Source organism: Falco cherrug, chromosome 1 (assembly GCF_023634085.1).
Source record: "Falco cherrug isolate bFalChe1 chromosome 1, bFalChe1.pri, whole genome shotgun sequence".
Taxonomy (NCBI): Eukaryota; Metazoa; Chordata; class Aves; order Falconiformes; family Falconidae; genus Falco; species Falco cherrug.
The window spans coordinates 66,853,769-66,870,337 of NC_073697.1; the positions used below are offsets into that span (position 1 = coordinate 66,853,769).

Below are 16,569 nucleotides of genomic sequence, written 5' to 3' on the forward strand. Positions count from 1 at the left end.
TTATTTATAGGACTCTCCAGAGCATGTCAGCATTTTCCAAGGAAGAATTGTTCATGTTGAAGAAAATATTCAAGCAGCAGGAAAAAGGACAGGATGAAGTTGATGTCCTTACCTTTTTGTTGTGATCTTCTCTTTGAAACACCTTGGTCTGCTACAGCTACTTCTCAGCTTGCCACAATCATCTCCTGTTTATCTCCCTTCTTATGCCCTTCCCAGAAAATGCACGTACTATAAAAAGCACTGTCAGCCTCAGAACACCTCTTCATTGCTTTCACATTAGCCAACTGCCTACATCTTCAGTCTGTCTCCTGTGTGGTGAAAGGCTGTAGTGGAGATGCTTCCTATGGATGCACTATAAAAGCTGGCCTCCTGCAATGTAAAGGAGCTTGTCAAAGCAGGGAAAATTAATCTGGGCATTTCTAACTCTACAACAGATACGGCTAGAAGACTGCAAGAAGGTAGTGTGCAGTGAGACAGGGTCAGGAAGTGGTGAGATGTAGTACATAACACACTGCTGTGCTTGTATGCTTCACTTCACACAATTAGTCCATTGACTGAATTGGCAGAAGCTGAACATCACTGAAAGGATTAGTTGTGCTAACATGGTATAAACTGAAATTACATCTCAATGGCTTAGATAAACACACAATTTCACTTCTATAACCTGCAACAGATTCGAGTTTTGGGTAAAGAGCTCTTCAAATGTTGACCTTAAAATATATGTCTGTGTATGTATATAGCTATCTTCACTAAAACATACTGGGTGTCTCTTCAGGGTACTTTTTTTTTTCTCCCTAGTTTTTTGGTTTGTAATCTCACCCATCAAAGATGCATATTTAAACCCACTTCAGGACAGTAAATTAACGGAGCTACTCTGTCATTTGAACCAGCATTGTTATAACAAGAAATTCAGGCCATGGGGATTTCCACCTTCTTCATGATGACTGGAAGCATCCTGACAACAAGCACTCATTACTTGTCTGTTGCTAGATCTTTCTTGTTAAATTGTACTGGTGGCTTTGGTGGCATTGCTTTACAGTGACTGACATTCAAATATACAGCTGTTACTGTAGTACTATCTCATGGGCATGCTTGTGAAAGCAGTCCCAACCCATGTCCGTGCCAAAAAAAGCAGATTATTTTAAGTCAGCACTGAAGGTGGTCACAGCTAAGGCATCTCAGCTGCACAGACAGTACCAGAAAGCCAAGGATGGTAACTCCTCCTAACAACTGTTCTGTTGATTTCATCAGACCTACACAGTTTCACACCAACTGAGAGAGCCTGAGATGAAGGGGACACAAACTGAAATGTCAGTTTTTTTCCTGGAACTGATAAAAACACCTCTGTATTTCACAGCAGTCAGCTGCACCAAGTAGTATTAGTCTATTTGCAAAGAGAAGCTTTAACGAATACACAGTGGTTAGTCTGGTAGCCGAGGAAAAGGACATTAATTCTAAAAAAGCCTCTGTTTGCAAAACCATCTTCAACCTCAGCTCGACCTGTTAGCCCAGCCAGAGGTCAGCCCAGCGCACAGAGGTGCCTTTTACTTGTTTTCGAAGAGCCAGGGCCCAAAAATATTCTAAACACAGAAACAGGTTCTGTCATCACTGTAAGTAAGCACTGTGTAAACAGCTCTGCACAATGGAGGGTGCTGCACCCATAGGGAGTGGCAAAGAAGAAAGTTGGTTGATTTGAAATTTGGCATGGTATGCACCCACCACTGTTACTCACCAGCATCTGGATTTTTAATGGACTGTAGAGATACAGGAAATCTGTCTCTGCACAGAAAAGACAACATATTTCAAGCTTGAATTTTTGACTCCCAAAAACCAAACTGAGAATTTGCACAGAGGAAAGGGACTCAGAACAATATATCTCTGTATATGTGTATATGTATCTCCCCTCTGAGCTCCACATTATCCTTCCTCTTCAAGTTGAAGACAGAAACGAATGGCAAAAGAACAGTCACGTTCAAAGCAGCAGTAATCTCTCAGCACATATGGCATGGCCAATGCCAAATAATTCCATATTTTCAATACTTTATGACACAGCTTCCTATTGCAGGTGTAACTCAGACTGGCAACTACCATTTTAGCTCACAAAACTTTTTGAAACTCCTTTTTTTTTTTTTTTTAATAGAGGCAGTGAATGGCAGAAACTGCAATTAGTTTTCGTGTAGGCGTTTGAAACATCTTCACTGAAAAGCGGCACAAGTCATAGTGAGATTTCACTAGAATCATATTAAATCTCCAAAATGAGGAGGAAACAGATGTTTCACCATACAAAAAAAAAAAAAAAAAAAGACGTTCTGCAGCCACTTGGCATTTGCCTTGAACTTTTTAATTACAAGGACTGTGCATAGCCCTGCAGACAAATCAGTCTGCTGTAAATGTTAGGGACAAGATTTTTTCCCCTTAGCCCCCCAACAGGAATTCAAGCCACTCAGCAGAATGGGACATGTCACAGGGATTAAAATTTAGTCTCACACAAATGTTTAAGGTGCATGTGGAAGAAATGCAAAAAGAAATTACTTCTTTTCAATGCCAAATCATGATTTTCCAATTACTTCTCAGCCCAGTTCATCTGCCCAGGGATGAATTAAACAAAAGGCTGAATCTAGAAAAGAACCTGTCTGATAAACTAACTGGGTGCCACCTTCCTAGCCTTCCTGTATTGTCCCCTGTTAAGAACCACACCACTGCTCCCTCTTGGGTTGACACACATCCCAAACAAACCACTTAAAATCCTAACATCTGTTTTGCAATTGATAGAGCACTCTGAAGATATTGTTAAGAAACAGTGTCCAGAATCAAAATTCTAAATGCCAATATCTGAAGACAGTAGACAACTTACTGTAAAAATCTTCATTTCCTAATCTTTGATTCCAGAGTCATCTTCAGCAGATGATCTTACTTGGATTGCCACACATACTCTCAAAAAGAAAAGGCTCGGCATCCTGCCCACAGAAAGACAACTACACTGCTCCCCTCTATAATTAACAATTACAATGTGATCATCTTGCAAATAGGTTACAATAACTATTAGAAGCATCTAAAACAAACCAAGAAACCCTCAAAACCATTAATGTTCCTGGAAATACTGTTTTCTTCTTGTGAGGGAACTGGGAAGTGGCTGGTTTTACACTCAAGATACAGTTACAGACTTCTCACTGTGAAAGTTACAAAACCAATGCAGAAGCTATAACTTTTCCCTTCATTAGTACTCTAGACCCTGGTGATGCTAATTTAATTGGCTCCCTCTTATCAAGGTAAATCAGTAACTTCACCTAACAGCACCATCTGCCATGCCACTTCAGCTGAGTTCTGAGGTCCATGTGTACTTGCATTGGACCATCCACTTAACACGCGGTCTCAATGCTCGTGAAGGTGACTTTCCCAAAGGCAGTCCAGAACAGAAATCAAGCAGCACTCTGAAAGCCTTCCGCTGTTACATGCAGTAAACATGCCAGAGTTGTTTCAGCTTTTACAGTAGTCATTATTTCTATTACAGTAGAAATTCAGTAATAATAATTTATTTTACAGTATCATTATTTCTATTTTAAAAACCTCTCAAAGGGGTCTCTCTGTCCTCCCAGTGCATTAACTTCATTGTTTATTATAAAAAAGAACTCTTATTTTAAATAACTGTAACAACACTCCCAGAACTGATTTCTCTCCCCCAGAACAAAGTTATCTGTGAAAGACTTGGCAGTTTTCCACAGGTAAATAACCAGGAATTGCAGGAGTCTATATTAGGAAGGTTATTTTTTGTATAAGATACTCAGATTTTCACCTTATAATCACAACACACTACCCCTCTTTCCTAAATACACTGGCTTGCTGTGTATAAACCCATACATCCTCAACAGAATTGTTAGATGGGGGCACTATAGCACACTTTCAAAAGCCTTTACAGAACTTCCCTGGAAATTTCCACCACTGTATTTATCCTCCAGCAGGCAACGTGACAGATGCATGCCTTGTCAAGCTCCAAAAAGAAAGCACAGAGAAGAGATAACAAGGATGCACATCTGCTTCAAAGATGCTGTGACTCTCAAAGACCAAGTCAATGCTGCAGCAGGAAAGAAGCGATGATACTTTTCTCCAAAGGACCATTTCTCATTAGGAAGCTCTGACCTGAAGTTTTAGGAATGCAGCTGCTCCAAAAGTGTTTTGAACTTCACTAAAATGGAAATGAAAATATGCATTTGAGTTGAGCTGGAGTTCAGCCTGCTCTTTTAAGAGCAGATTAACAAACCATCATAGATGCCAGTCCTAAAAATTACTGGTTGGGCTGGACAGCTGAGATGTCCAACTTGGCTGGAAGAGTGGCACATTCTGAACCTGACCTTCAGTTTAATTTCATTTAGGTAAGTGCCATCTCAGTTTTGTAGATGTGTCAAAGAGGAGCATTTTCCTCCAGTCACATGATGATGTAACAGCCCTATGCAATATCAACATAACAGCATGCTAACTGAGAACAGGTTCTTTTTGCAGGAAACTAGCTAACCAAACATGGACAAGCTACAGCCAGGGAACAGCTAAAAGAAACTAATTTACTTCATTTTAAGATCTAATTCAACTACTGCTCTGCATACAGAGGGCTTCCAGAAAGACTAAACTTGGTTTTAACATAACACAAAGCTATACCAGTTCCTGAAATGGGTCAGTCAGTCAGCATAAGATAGATAGAAAGCAAAATCCTTCAGTATTGCCTGATTAAAACAAAGAATAGGATAAATTTTGCTTAGCCATTTAAGTCTGAACCTGGAAAAAAAGCTGTTACTTCATTCTGAAATGTTTACACATGCATACTCACTGTTCTACACAAGCAAGTGAAAACTGACTGCCACCACAGGAATGAATGTCATTCCTTTTGAGAACAAAGATGACCACAACCTTACAAAAGTAGCTCAGGTCAGCAGCAGCAAGGCCTGTAAAAATAAATGGATCTACACCTATGTAGGGACACACCATGAATGTTTGTGGGTTTAGACCCATATCTCTTCATGATTCTGTCACATGATTGTTACTTCAAATATTTTTTGTACGAAGTACATACTGATGTCACTTTATACCAGGAGCCCCATGGATTCTGCCAGATGTACATCACACAGTACTATTGCCAGACTTTCAATGAAAACGAGCCTAGTGCATGCACACAAACCTGTGATGTAGGTCATGAAGTCAGTGAAGGGTTTAGCATGTATCTGATTAAGCAGGAGAGACATTTATCCACTAATCACTAATAAAAATGTGCAAACATGCATGACTAAGTTGTGTTCAGAAACAGGAAAACCGAGCTAGGCTGAGCTGCAGAGTGGAAAGCAGTTTGTGCATGTCACAGTATCTACCTAGGACTGCTTTAGTCAGGGCTATATAAGGGCTCATGTTTCACCACCATACCAGCCTTTTGCCCGCACCTGCAAAGTGCAATGAAAGTCCACTGCTTTGAGAAAAGTTGTTAGGTGATAAAGTACAGTAACAGCGACTTAAGGTCCCTATCCTATCAAAGTCCTTGTAAGGTAGCAATATAAAATTGAGATGTCTGAAAAATTCAGTCTGACCTGGAGATTCCCTCCTCCTCTCCTTGCCAGAAATCCCCTGGTATAGCTAGAATCCCCAGTAACAAGCTAGATGGTGGACTTGAATGTCATTAACTCCATCAGAGTTGACAGCAGAGGAGGTTTCCTCCCTCCTGAGGTCCAGCACGTGGGAACTGAGGTGAGACATCTGGCTCCCACAAGTCTAACGTTATATTCTCATGGTAATGCACAGTCCAAAATTTTGTGCTCCCTGTACTTCAAATGAAATTTGCTGGGTAGCAGTGGTATCAAGACAGTGCTTCAAATAAATAAGAGCAAAGGGGACAAGTGAAAAAACATCTTGGTAGACAAGCTATAAAGGGTTTGGTATGTTATCCAGGCTGAGCAAGAATTATTAGCGTAGTGACTAATATTGCTGACCAAGTACTGTTCAAGAAAATCAAGTTTCAGGTACAAACAACCAGGAAATTAGAAAATAACCAGCCTGGTTCAGTATTGAGACAGGTTACCCAAGCTCCACACACAGTTCTAAAACATGCAGCATTAACAGCTCTCATAGCTCACATACCAACCCCCAAGCTCTGCTGATCTGCATTTCCCTATCAATCTGGTCTGTACTCATCCACAGGAAGAGGCTAGTCCCCTGACTCAGCCCCCATTTCCTTCCTCCTCCAGGTTAGCGCTTACTACGAAACAACACATGCCACAGTCCCGTTTAGTTCATCACCACTGTTTTGATATGTGGTTTTGGTCAAAAGCCTAGAATTTCCTTGATATATCAGAAAAAATTATCTCTAGATATTTTTGTCTCCTAGCAGTTCTTTGAAAAGCCCAATTAGATATTGTCTCCTAGCAGTTCTTTGAAAAGCCCAAGCTTTTTTAGTTGTTTCAGTACAACAGCCTTTCTCTTTCTAGAGAAAGTTTCCAAATATCTTTTCCATTATTCCATTAGGCTCACAATATTTGAATCTCACTAACTTCACTTTCATCATTAAACTAGCCAATGCTTTATTATGGGAACTTGAAAAGACAAATCACGGCAAAGTCTCTTACAGAAAAGGTCCATGCAGAGGGGAAAACGACAGGAAGGTTTTGTATATTTAATATTATACAGTCTGTCTACTTGACCATGAAATTCTTCTTCCAAAAAGGAATTGAAAAAAGCCCTCCAGACAACAAAAAAGTAAAGCACTATCTTGCTAAGCACAGCTATCGACAAAGTTTCACTTAGGTCTATTCATTTCAACAGAATTAAGATGTTTATCTTTGTAAGATACTCTATCACTTATAAGGATCTGTTTTTAAATAAAATATTTCAATACATGGAGAATGCCTACTTTGTTTTAACTTAAGAAATCACAGTGCTTCAACTTTCCACTTCATGTCAGGTTTTTCTGGGTTTCTTTGAAAATGCCAGAATGCACATAGGCCCACAGAAAACACCACTTTCGGTCAAATGGCTATAAGAAAAAATACGTTTTAAATTTTACTTCAAATGTCATCACATTTCTATATCTTTAAGTAATCCAAGCCACATTGTCAAGTGTTAATGAGACACCTGCTCACAGTTACTTCAGTTTCTAAGATTTCATCTCTGATCTTCAAATCATATTGAAAATAGGATCTATGCTTCCAATTTCTTTATAAAATACCTCAATTCAAACAAGTAGTCTGATATACTGATTTACAGCTGTCTGATATATTAATTTACAGCCATAAAGATAATTTCAGTTCTCATTGGTCATCAAGAAATTTCAGTTCTCTCACCGAACTTGATTAGTATTTGGGATTAAAACTGTAGTTTATTATGGAATTTTAATTGCAGTTATTGCATAGTTGTCAATAGCTCTTAAAAACCAGCCAACCATTCAGCTAGAAATGCGTTAAGTGTTAACAGTTCATACAAGAGGCATCCTGGTTCTCTAACACAGAGCTGATTGATGACATAAGTAAAGCCAGTTTCCCTTGCCAGTAAAAGCTATCTTTTTTTCCCCCTTTTGTTACACAGGAGGAGTACACCCCGCAGTCAGGTCAGCATTTCCTGAAAGGTTCCAAAGAGCCTATCTCTTAAAACAACAACTTCAGGCTTCAATCAGAAGCGAAGCATGTTTCATGCAAAGTTATGAAATAACACACACCGTTAGACTATAACATTTTTTTTTCTTATTGTACAACAATGGGATCTGGCTTGGTTTGATTTAACAAGTCATGTATCAAAGTTGATGTAAACCCAACTTCTTTTTGTTTAATTAGGATAGCTCATCTTTTCTAAAAAAAAAAAAAAAGTTTCCTGATATAAGGTGCATTTATAAAGCTTTTCAGAAAACAGGAATAGAAAAAAAAAGTGTAATTCTCACAACCTACCAGAATATTTGAAGAAAAGGGATTTCCTTATGAGATGAAGCTTCATGCTACTGAGCCTTTTTTTCTGTTCATATGGAAACCTTCCTGCAAATGATAGCATGTTTTATTTTAACAAAGATTGGCTAGAAAGTGTGCTACTCAAGCTAATGAAATAAAGAGAAGAAATTGCTGCTGTGCCTTTACAGATTTTTCCCTTCCCCTCCTTTTTATAGAGTTTTCTGCAGAATATTAAAATCATACAACTTTCAATGAGAACCCATGGCAGTTTAACTCAGAGGAACATATTCCCACCCCCAAGCCAATGTCCTCTAGTCTGCCTGTCTTCTAACCTGTGGAAAAGGAAATGCAGCTGTTTCTGTAGTTTCTTACAAGTGTACATTGTCCCATTAACTTCTCTGAAGGGTTTACTGTAATTAAGCAACACATTCTGGATTACAGGTCTAAGATCTTATAACCGATTACTCCTAGTGATTTAATTGTTAATAAGCTGTAACGCTCAGCTGAATAAATAAAGTTTCTGCAGTCTCAAACATCACAGATGTAAACCCTGTCACACTAATGAAATACCTGAAGGATTCAATATAAACTGGGTGAAACCTATATTTGTTTTATCATTACCCCTCCACCAGCTTCTTTCTGTATGTTGTTCTGTTATCACAGAATTAGTTCAACAAGGGCTACCAGAAACAGGAACAGAATGTCTCACTAGAAGTATTCCAATGGTCCCTAAAAGAATAATCGTTCTCCTGTTGATGGGAAAGCATCTCCTTTCCCTAGCTGCAGTCAATTTAACGGGCAGTTTTCCAGAACTAGCATCTTCAGAACAAATAACAAGAGAATTTAACACTTTCTTGCCTAAAAGAGGAAGGAAAACAACTGTTGGTAGAAAATATTGGTTGGAAAAAAGCAGCTAAAAGATCCTATAGGAAAGAATGACATATAAGCAAATGGTGTCAGCATGTGGACGTTGAACAAGTGAAAAAAGGCAACTCATAACTGAAATAAACAAAACTCCCATAGAAAGGGAATTTTTAAGTGCTAGGTAAGAGCATGCATAGGGGGATTGCGGTGGTTTAATTCTCTCTTCTGGTATGTACCCTTGGCAACAAACTCTGCTTGACTTTGCACTGAAAGCATGACAAACAACTCATCAGTAATGTAGAAGTTGATGAAAATCACTGTGTTTTTAAAGGAAAATATAGGTAAGAGAAGTTCCTTGAAGAGCAGATCAGATCAGCCATCCATTTAATGGTCTACATTTCCTCTCATAAAAGATACCAAGTGCTTCGGAAAGTGTGGAAAAATCTTGTAGAGCAGAGAAATATTTCTAACCTTTGTAATTTTGACGATCAACCTATTCCCTAAGCATAAGTTTGCATTTTATAACAGGCAAGCACAAGAAACAATGTCCTGTTTGGGAAACGTTACATTTCTTCATTACTCCTTTGAATTTTTAACATGGTTTTGACCGTCCACTGCTTCAAATTGGTATTCTACCATCTCCTCCCTTGTCAGAGAAGCCACACAGTTCTAGCTGTTTAGGTACTACTATTAGCTGTTTCTGAAGGGAGACAACCATTTCTAACAGCTGCTCTTCTTGATTAGTACTTCAGTTGGTTCTGTTAAGTTGCAGTCAAAAAGGACAAAGAAAAGCATAGTCCCTCAAAAATAACTGGAAATTTCAAAGAACAATTATCTTACAGATAACCCCACTGGGCCAAGGATACAATCATAGGCAGAACTCTCCCTTGTTTACTGTAAGTGACAGATCTGCTCACATTACCTGAGGTCAGGCTCCTGCACTTAGCTACTGAATTATCTCTCCAACTCCATCTATATACAGCAAGAACCACATTCCTGCTGTGAGCCCAAGGAATTTACCTGCTTGACTTAACCAACTAGCTTGCCAGATGCCTATAGATGGCTGGGAGGCAAATGCTCCCCCAGACCACCTATTGCACATGATTATTTCACTGAAGCGTTCTGCATAAGCATCATTGTACTAAAGCCAACCAACTTATTTTACATAATTACAGCATATTCATTCCTGCAGAAGACCACAGCTCAACAGACGGAACATGCCAGGAAGTGGGAACCCTCCTGATAACTTTGACACACTGACTTGCCTCCTGTAAAACCAATCCAGTGTCCTACTGTTTATTCATTTTATTTCTGACTTCAGCCACTTGTAAGGATTACTGGACACCACACAGCCTGTGCAGTGCAACAGTACAGTACGTCTCCAGTTGAGTCCAACACACCCAAGATGCACTCAGAAAAGGGAAAGAATATAACGAAACCCAGATGTTCTTAACCTCCCTTTTGGTTTTATACACCTGCTTCTGCTTTGTTCCAGATATTCTACCTCAAAATATATAGCTGAATTGAAATATAAGAAATGCAAGAACCAGGCACTAATCTGAGTTAACAAGCTGCTTGCTAACTGAGGAGTCCTGCATACTTCCATTATTACAGGTCTAAAAATAGCAATCCTTTGAGAAGCTGTTAGAACAGCAAAATGTGGCATATGGATATAAAAGTAATCTGTGGATGAAAGAAAAAGATGTTGAGAATCTATTGTAAACGAATGGTTAAATAAAGCCATTTAGTCCCAGCTTCAAGTAGCAAATATTGCCATAATTATCAGTGATGTCAGAGCCAACTGCTCCACATGGGGTCTTGCTATATTCCCTTCAGAACAGCTAGGCTCCCAGGCAGTGGGGTCTGCTCCAGATGAAAGCTAGGCAGATTCCTAGCACTCTCTGACCACTCTTTAGGTCTTATTTCTACCCATTTTGTATCTCTGCATGGTAAACCTCACCAGAACAATGATGTTGCTTACTGTTCAACACTTTGCACAGTGGAAATCAGGTCCAGTTGGGCCCACAGTGGGCCTGTTGTGACAGCAAGGCACCAAATATCAGATAGAGGCCCACGGCTGCTTCATTCTCCCTAACAGATGCACAGGCTGTTTCAGAGGCCCTAGTATTACCAGCCTGCCTGGTCTACTGAAACAACATATTAGGGCTGGCAATCAGCCCAGAAAGTTTAAACATGGTACAAACTATAGCTCCAGCCCAGAGGAAAAAGAGTAAGAAAACAGTAAATACCTTGAAATTAGGACTCCTCCGGAATTTCACCTTAGCCTTCAAAATTAGGAGCCTAAAACTACATACTGTGCACATACTGCACCTACACAGCGAGGTTCCTCAGCTGTTGGCATATCTGGAATTTCACATGAATCTGTCACACGGGGCAGAGAGAAGGAATTTGAGAGGCAGATGTGAGGCAAACACCTTGTCAGGATCTCACAGCATCATTTTGCATTTCTTTCTTTTAAAAAGTGCATGCCCTCAGGATCACTATTTTGATGTGTGTACCTTTTGCTGGGTGGATGCTTTACCCACTCCTTGACTTCCAGAGGAGATGCCCCAAGAATTCACTCCCTCCAAGCACACTCTTCTTTTTAAGTGCAAAACTGATTCAAGGAGTACAGCTACAGAGAAAAACTCCAGGTGCAGTTATAGGATGGGCCCTTCCATCAGCACAGGAAAAAAAGGATTCACAGTCTAAAGGGAGGCAAGAGGAGCAGCTTCATCCAATGCTGAACTGCACATGGAGGTCCCTCCAGATATGGGTCCCTAATATCCAGCCAAAGGGAGGCAAAAGTAGAGACAACTCACTGTAATGGGTAGGAAGACTTGCTTTTAGGCAGCCTCCTTTTCCACAGTAATTAAGAGTCATTTCCTGAGAACATACCCCACTAGAGGCTCATGCAATAGAGCATTTCTTAGCAGCACACTTGATGGCCTGCAAAGATATAAACAAAGTTCAACTGCTCATGCTCCAAAGCACTGGCAAAACCTAGCCCTCCCTCAGCCCAAATCCACATTTTGGCACAATGCTGCAGAACACAGGCTATATTCATTAAACAGGTGGCTTCTCCGGCTTCACTGTAGTCTGCAAAGCTGTCAAAAAAATCATGAATTGACCAGAAAATGCTTCCACAATACCTGCAGAGGACAGCCCAGCTTGTTCAGTTTCAAAACTTTCTACACCAAAAGCCTGTGATTTTTAAAGACACGCCCATTTCCTGGTGTTAAAACCACCTGATCAATCTCAGCTGAGAAACACTGTATCTGCACTGAGAAAGAGGTCTAAAGGACACCACTTTTTTCACCAGTGTAGCAATGGTATAAGTAGATGAGGTTTCTCACACAACTAACACACTGCACAGTCAGCCTGCTTGAAACAAAGGACTTGCTAAAAGGAGATGGTGTAACGTGAAAGCAGAGCTAGAATCTGCATTTCATTAGAGACATGGAAAACATGTAAGGAAAAAAAAGTCATCCCACAAAAAGGATATTACTGGGACGCTCACTGGAAATGTTTTCCTTTGGAAAAGGGAAGTTCACCAAGGGGTTAAGGTAACGATGGCATAATACTTAAGAGAGGAACGTTTGTAATAGGTAGCACTAGCTCTACTGTAACACTTCCATGTGCTGTAGATAAAATACACTGGACAAAGCAACTCTACGCTATTCAAAGAAACAACGTAAAGAATGCCGGCACTACACCTTATTAACACTTGTCAGATAACATGAGGAAGTCACGCAGATGACTTCAGTAATTCCTGATAAATCGAATGAGAAAGAATTTACAAATTATAATTTCCTACTGAAAACAAAGCTAGCTGTAGTGATAGAAAGCAAACCTTTTTGCACCTCAGATTTTATGCCTCCTAAGTAGATTTCAAAGGCACAGCAGACAACATGAAAATTATTTTCAGAGCCTTATACCTGGATACATGTAGTTACCCTTTGCTATTTTTTTCCTGTAAAAATGAACTTTCTCAATAATTTTCCCCATTTATTCTGGAATGCCATCAATCTAATCAGGCATCAGGACGCTTTGGATTCATCTTATTTCCCAAACCACTTGGAAGAAAAAATAAAGAGCGTATCAACGTATGAGTTAAATGGAAAAATTATTACTAATGTCATGATGATTTATTGTGGAAGTTTTAGTTTCATTTTAAAGGAAAAATTTATTGAAGTTGTTTCCAAGGCTTAGAATAGTATTAACTGCCAAATCTCAATCTGTTTTTCAGGCACTGATCATTTGTAAAGTATTGTGTCAGTCCAGTAGTAGTAACTGCTATTAATGAGCATTGCAAGTAGACCATCTGAAAAAATGCCACAGCCAGGCACTGTTATTTAGACCAGTCCATGCCCTAACTTCATTGAAAGATACAATAACCTTTTTTTTTCCTCTTTTAATTAATCTATTCAATATCAAAATGTCAAGTTCCTCCGATTAGCTCAACACATACACTGTAACAGGACATCTGAAAGCAGCGTCAAAGAAGACCAACTTGCTTTGTGCCTTTCCATTACATGCACACAGTCATCAAAGAACAGAAACACAAACTTTAAAATTCATTACCAAGCCTATGCCATTTAAGCTCAGGAATTACAAACTTTGTGTATGCAAGAGAGGAGATGGATTGCCTGCTAAGATGACATTTATACTCAAAGTAAACAGGTAGCACAGCCTAGATTTCCTAATGTGGCAGGTTGTTTACAGGCTCTGATTTTCAGGTGCTGAATGCTCTGACCGCATGCGTGCAAACCAGCTGCATGCTTGTGAAAACACAAACCACATGCTCCAACCTGAAACCTCTGTTCCAGGAAACAGAAGGGACTTGGTTAAATTGTAGATTGGGCTGTCCTCAAGCATTCCTCCCAGTCTGGCCATTAGCACTGATATATTGGAGTTGGGGACACACAATTCCCTTTGCTTTGCTGAAGGGATGGAAAAAATGTGTTTAAAAGGAAGAAGTGAGAAGTAAACAAGTAGAGAAAAAAGATGAGGGTGTCTGTGGGAACCACTTAGAATCATGTTGTTGCTAAAAAAATCTTGCAATATGAAGAAATTGGCTGTGAGTAGGTTTGCAGCTACGAAGAGATACAAAACCTCAACATGGTTTGAAGCGGTTTTGAAGAGGAGCTGTAGCAGCTGGCTTGGATTCTGAAGTGTGTTTGCAGGGGAAAAAAACAAACAACCCATGTGTTCAAGACATACATATCTGCAGAGAACACTGAGAGAACCTTACAGAGCACCACAGGGCCTGGACCAGAATCATACCTCTTCTCATGAAGGAGTGAGGAGCGGACTGGGAGCCTTACTCAAGTGACTCTCCTATTTTCCCTGTGCGGTCTGTACCAGCAAGGGACTCTCAGCTTTTGCTCTTCCCAAAGGTAGGCTGGGTTAGGAAGCTCTTAGCACCCCTCTTTCCACCAAGTATATTTATCTCAGCAAGTCCCAATGGGCCTGAATCCAGCTACAACAAACTTTCTGGGCACTTGTGACTGTTATGAAATGGAGTGACTCAGCCAAGCTACATCAGAAAATGAACATCTTTTATTTGTTCACAGAAACTTAAGAAGCCAAGGGCAGAAAAAACACAAGTGTCAAAAAAGACACATCCCAACATATCTTCATCTTACAAAGCTTAGCCCTTCTCTCTGACCTTAGTTGCTATCTGGTTTTCTGTATCCCCATACACTTCTGAATGTTCTGCCTCCTTCCCCAGACCCACAGCTTTGTGCTTAAGGGAATCAGCCATCTGTCCAGTGATGCTGTTGAATCAAAGGTATCAGTGTTTATTTACCACCATTTACCAGCATTTCCCCACTTATGTTCTTATTGCCATGGTGAGCAGCGAGAGAGCCTGAAAGATAAGGTCAAAATATAGCCTAGATATCTCCCACAAGCCATCTGGAAGAATCATTTTCTGAGGAATTCTCTGGCATGGATTTGCACTTACTTGGTGACCAAAAGCCAACATCAACTCATCACTCTGGACTCCTAACTGAGCTCCTGGGACATCTGGGAACAAGAACCATCCCTAAAAACATTGAACCCAGATTCCTCTCCAGGAACTGAAGAGGAACCTCCCAGTTCCTTATATATTATCAGTGTTACCTCTCTGGTCTGTGTCAGCCTCATTCTGTTTCCTTCCACAGTGTGGGACTTCAGGTCCCTGCCACATACCTGCTTTGCTGAGCAGCCCACCATCACTTCATAGGAACTGATTATTATTTCCCAACTTTCAGAAACTTTTCAGCCTATCTTTGCACAAATTACAACGGTAACGTATGACAATATATGTTGCATCTGAATATTTGTGCAGATGCAGCAGATCTCTTCCCCAGTTACTATACCGCTGAAAATCAAATGTCAGTCTGCATGTCTTATATTACTCATGGATAATGCAATTAGCATCACAGTACAGTTACGTAAACTGTTAATCAAACATCTAGACAGAGGAAAAAAGAGATGTCAAATGAATCCTGGAAAGAGACACAAAGTACAGGCTGTCAAGACTGCGCATGTTGAAGTGCTGCAGGAAGGATGAAAATTATTGTGGTGCATCATGATTTAGACCTGCTTAAAAGGGAGGCTATCCACTTGGTGAAAATCTGGACCAACGCAGATGTTCAGCATGAGAGATTGTGTCCTGGAGACAGTTATGAGGACACAAAGTATGGAGTACTAAAAAGGCTGACATAATACTGACATACAACCGCCCTCTGTCCTGTCTCAGCAGGAGTCAAACTTCAAACACTGGGACCTAACAGAAAATTGGATTTCAGTAAAAGTTGACATTTCTCAGCATTAAATAGAATTATTCAAGACATGAGAACACAAAGTGCAGTACTGACAATGGTGTCAACATATCACAATGGTGATATCGCAATCCAGCCTGGCATCCTAGACTTAGATGAATTATGCACTGGTCAAGACCAAAGCTTTTCACTCCTGTGTTATCTCCTGTATCAAATGAGCCACGGTCTGGATTAATTTTAAGAGAGCTATTTTGAGACTCTGCTACATTAAAGCAAAAGTAGCTTCATGTCAGTTTTAGCCTGGGAGACTGGCTAAAATCCAGTTCTAACTACAGACTATGTGGAACCAAATGCAGACTCAGGCCTTAATTTTGACTTATGTATCACAACACAGAGACATCAGCTGGTTTTCCCCTGTGAATTGCAAAAAGCCTTCTCTGCTGATGAGTTTTGATGTCCTAGCTGCTTTCTGATCTGAAAAATAACAATGCAGTTTGGAAATTCTTCCCCTCTATCTTGAAACACACTTTTGAATAGCCTAAGTGAAGGGTTCATTTTAATCTGGATCACCAGCAAGATACAATACAACCAAAAAACCAGATCAAAATTAAGAAAAAGACAGTGTACTGAGGAAAACAATTAAAGATTTAACCAGAAAATAGGAATAACTCAAAGGAAACTGCCACAAGTAATGGAGAAAGCATCAGTGAAGAGTTGTGAGTAATTCTTGCCTGCTTTTCTCACTTCAGATAAAAAACACACTTCAATGTTTTCTTGCTTCAGTCCCAAGAGATCTGAAATGCTTGCCTTGAGCTACTATGGACCGTACAAATCAGTTCAATAGAAAAGACCAAAAGTTTATTAGAAAGTGCATACCATAAGCTTAGGAGCAAGACCTGTGTCATTCAGTGAGCATACTACATCCCCTCACACTTGGAACTAAGCTCCATGCAAGTAAACACTAAAGGATATCGTAAGGGAGAGCAAAAGTGCTCTCACTGCATTGAGGTGACTAGCATGCAGCACAC

General features: G+C 39.9%; 1 protein-coding gene across 7 annotated transcripts in view; it reads right to left on the reverse strand.

The window, feature by feature from the left end:
• The window catches only part of CSGALNACT1 (chondroitin sulfate N-acetylgalactosaminyltransferase 1), a 47,600-nt gene that overhangs the window by 20,406 nt on the left and 10,625 nt on the right, over positions 1–16,569 (reverse strand). For 2 of the 7 annotated variants that reach the window (XM_055702657.1, XM_055702687.1), the window contains exons 3-5: positions 7,911–7,994; positions 1,733–1,779; positions 113–369 (exon numbers count right to left, since the gene is read on the reverse strand). The gene's annotated coding sequence lies outside the window, so the exon portion shown is untranslated. Of the gene's footprint in view, positions 1–112; positions 370–1,732; positions 1,780–2,854; positions 3,557–7,910; positions 7,995–16,569 lie in introns of those variants that run through there. The other 5 variants (XM_027814917.2, XM_027814914.2, XM_005445975.3 and 2 more) reach the window with 5 other exon arrangements.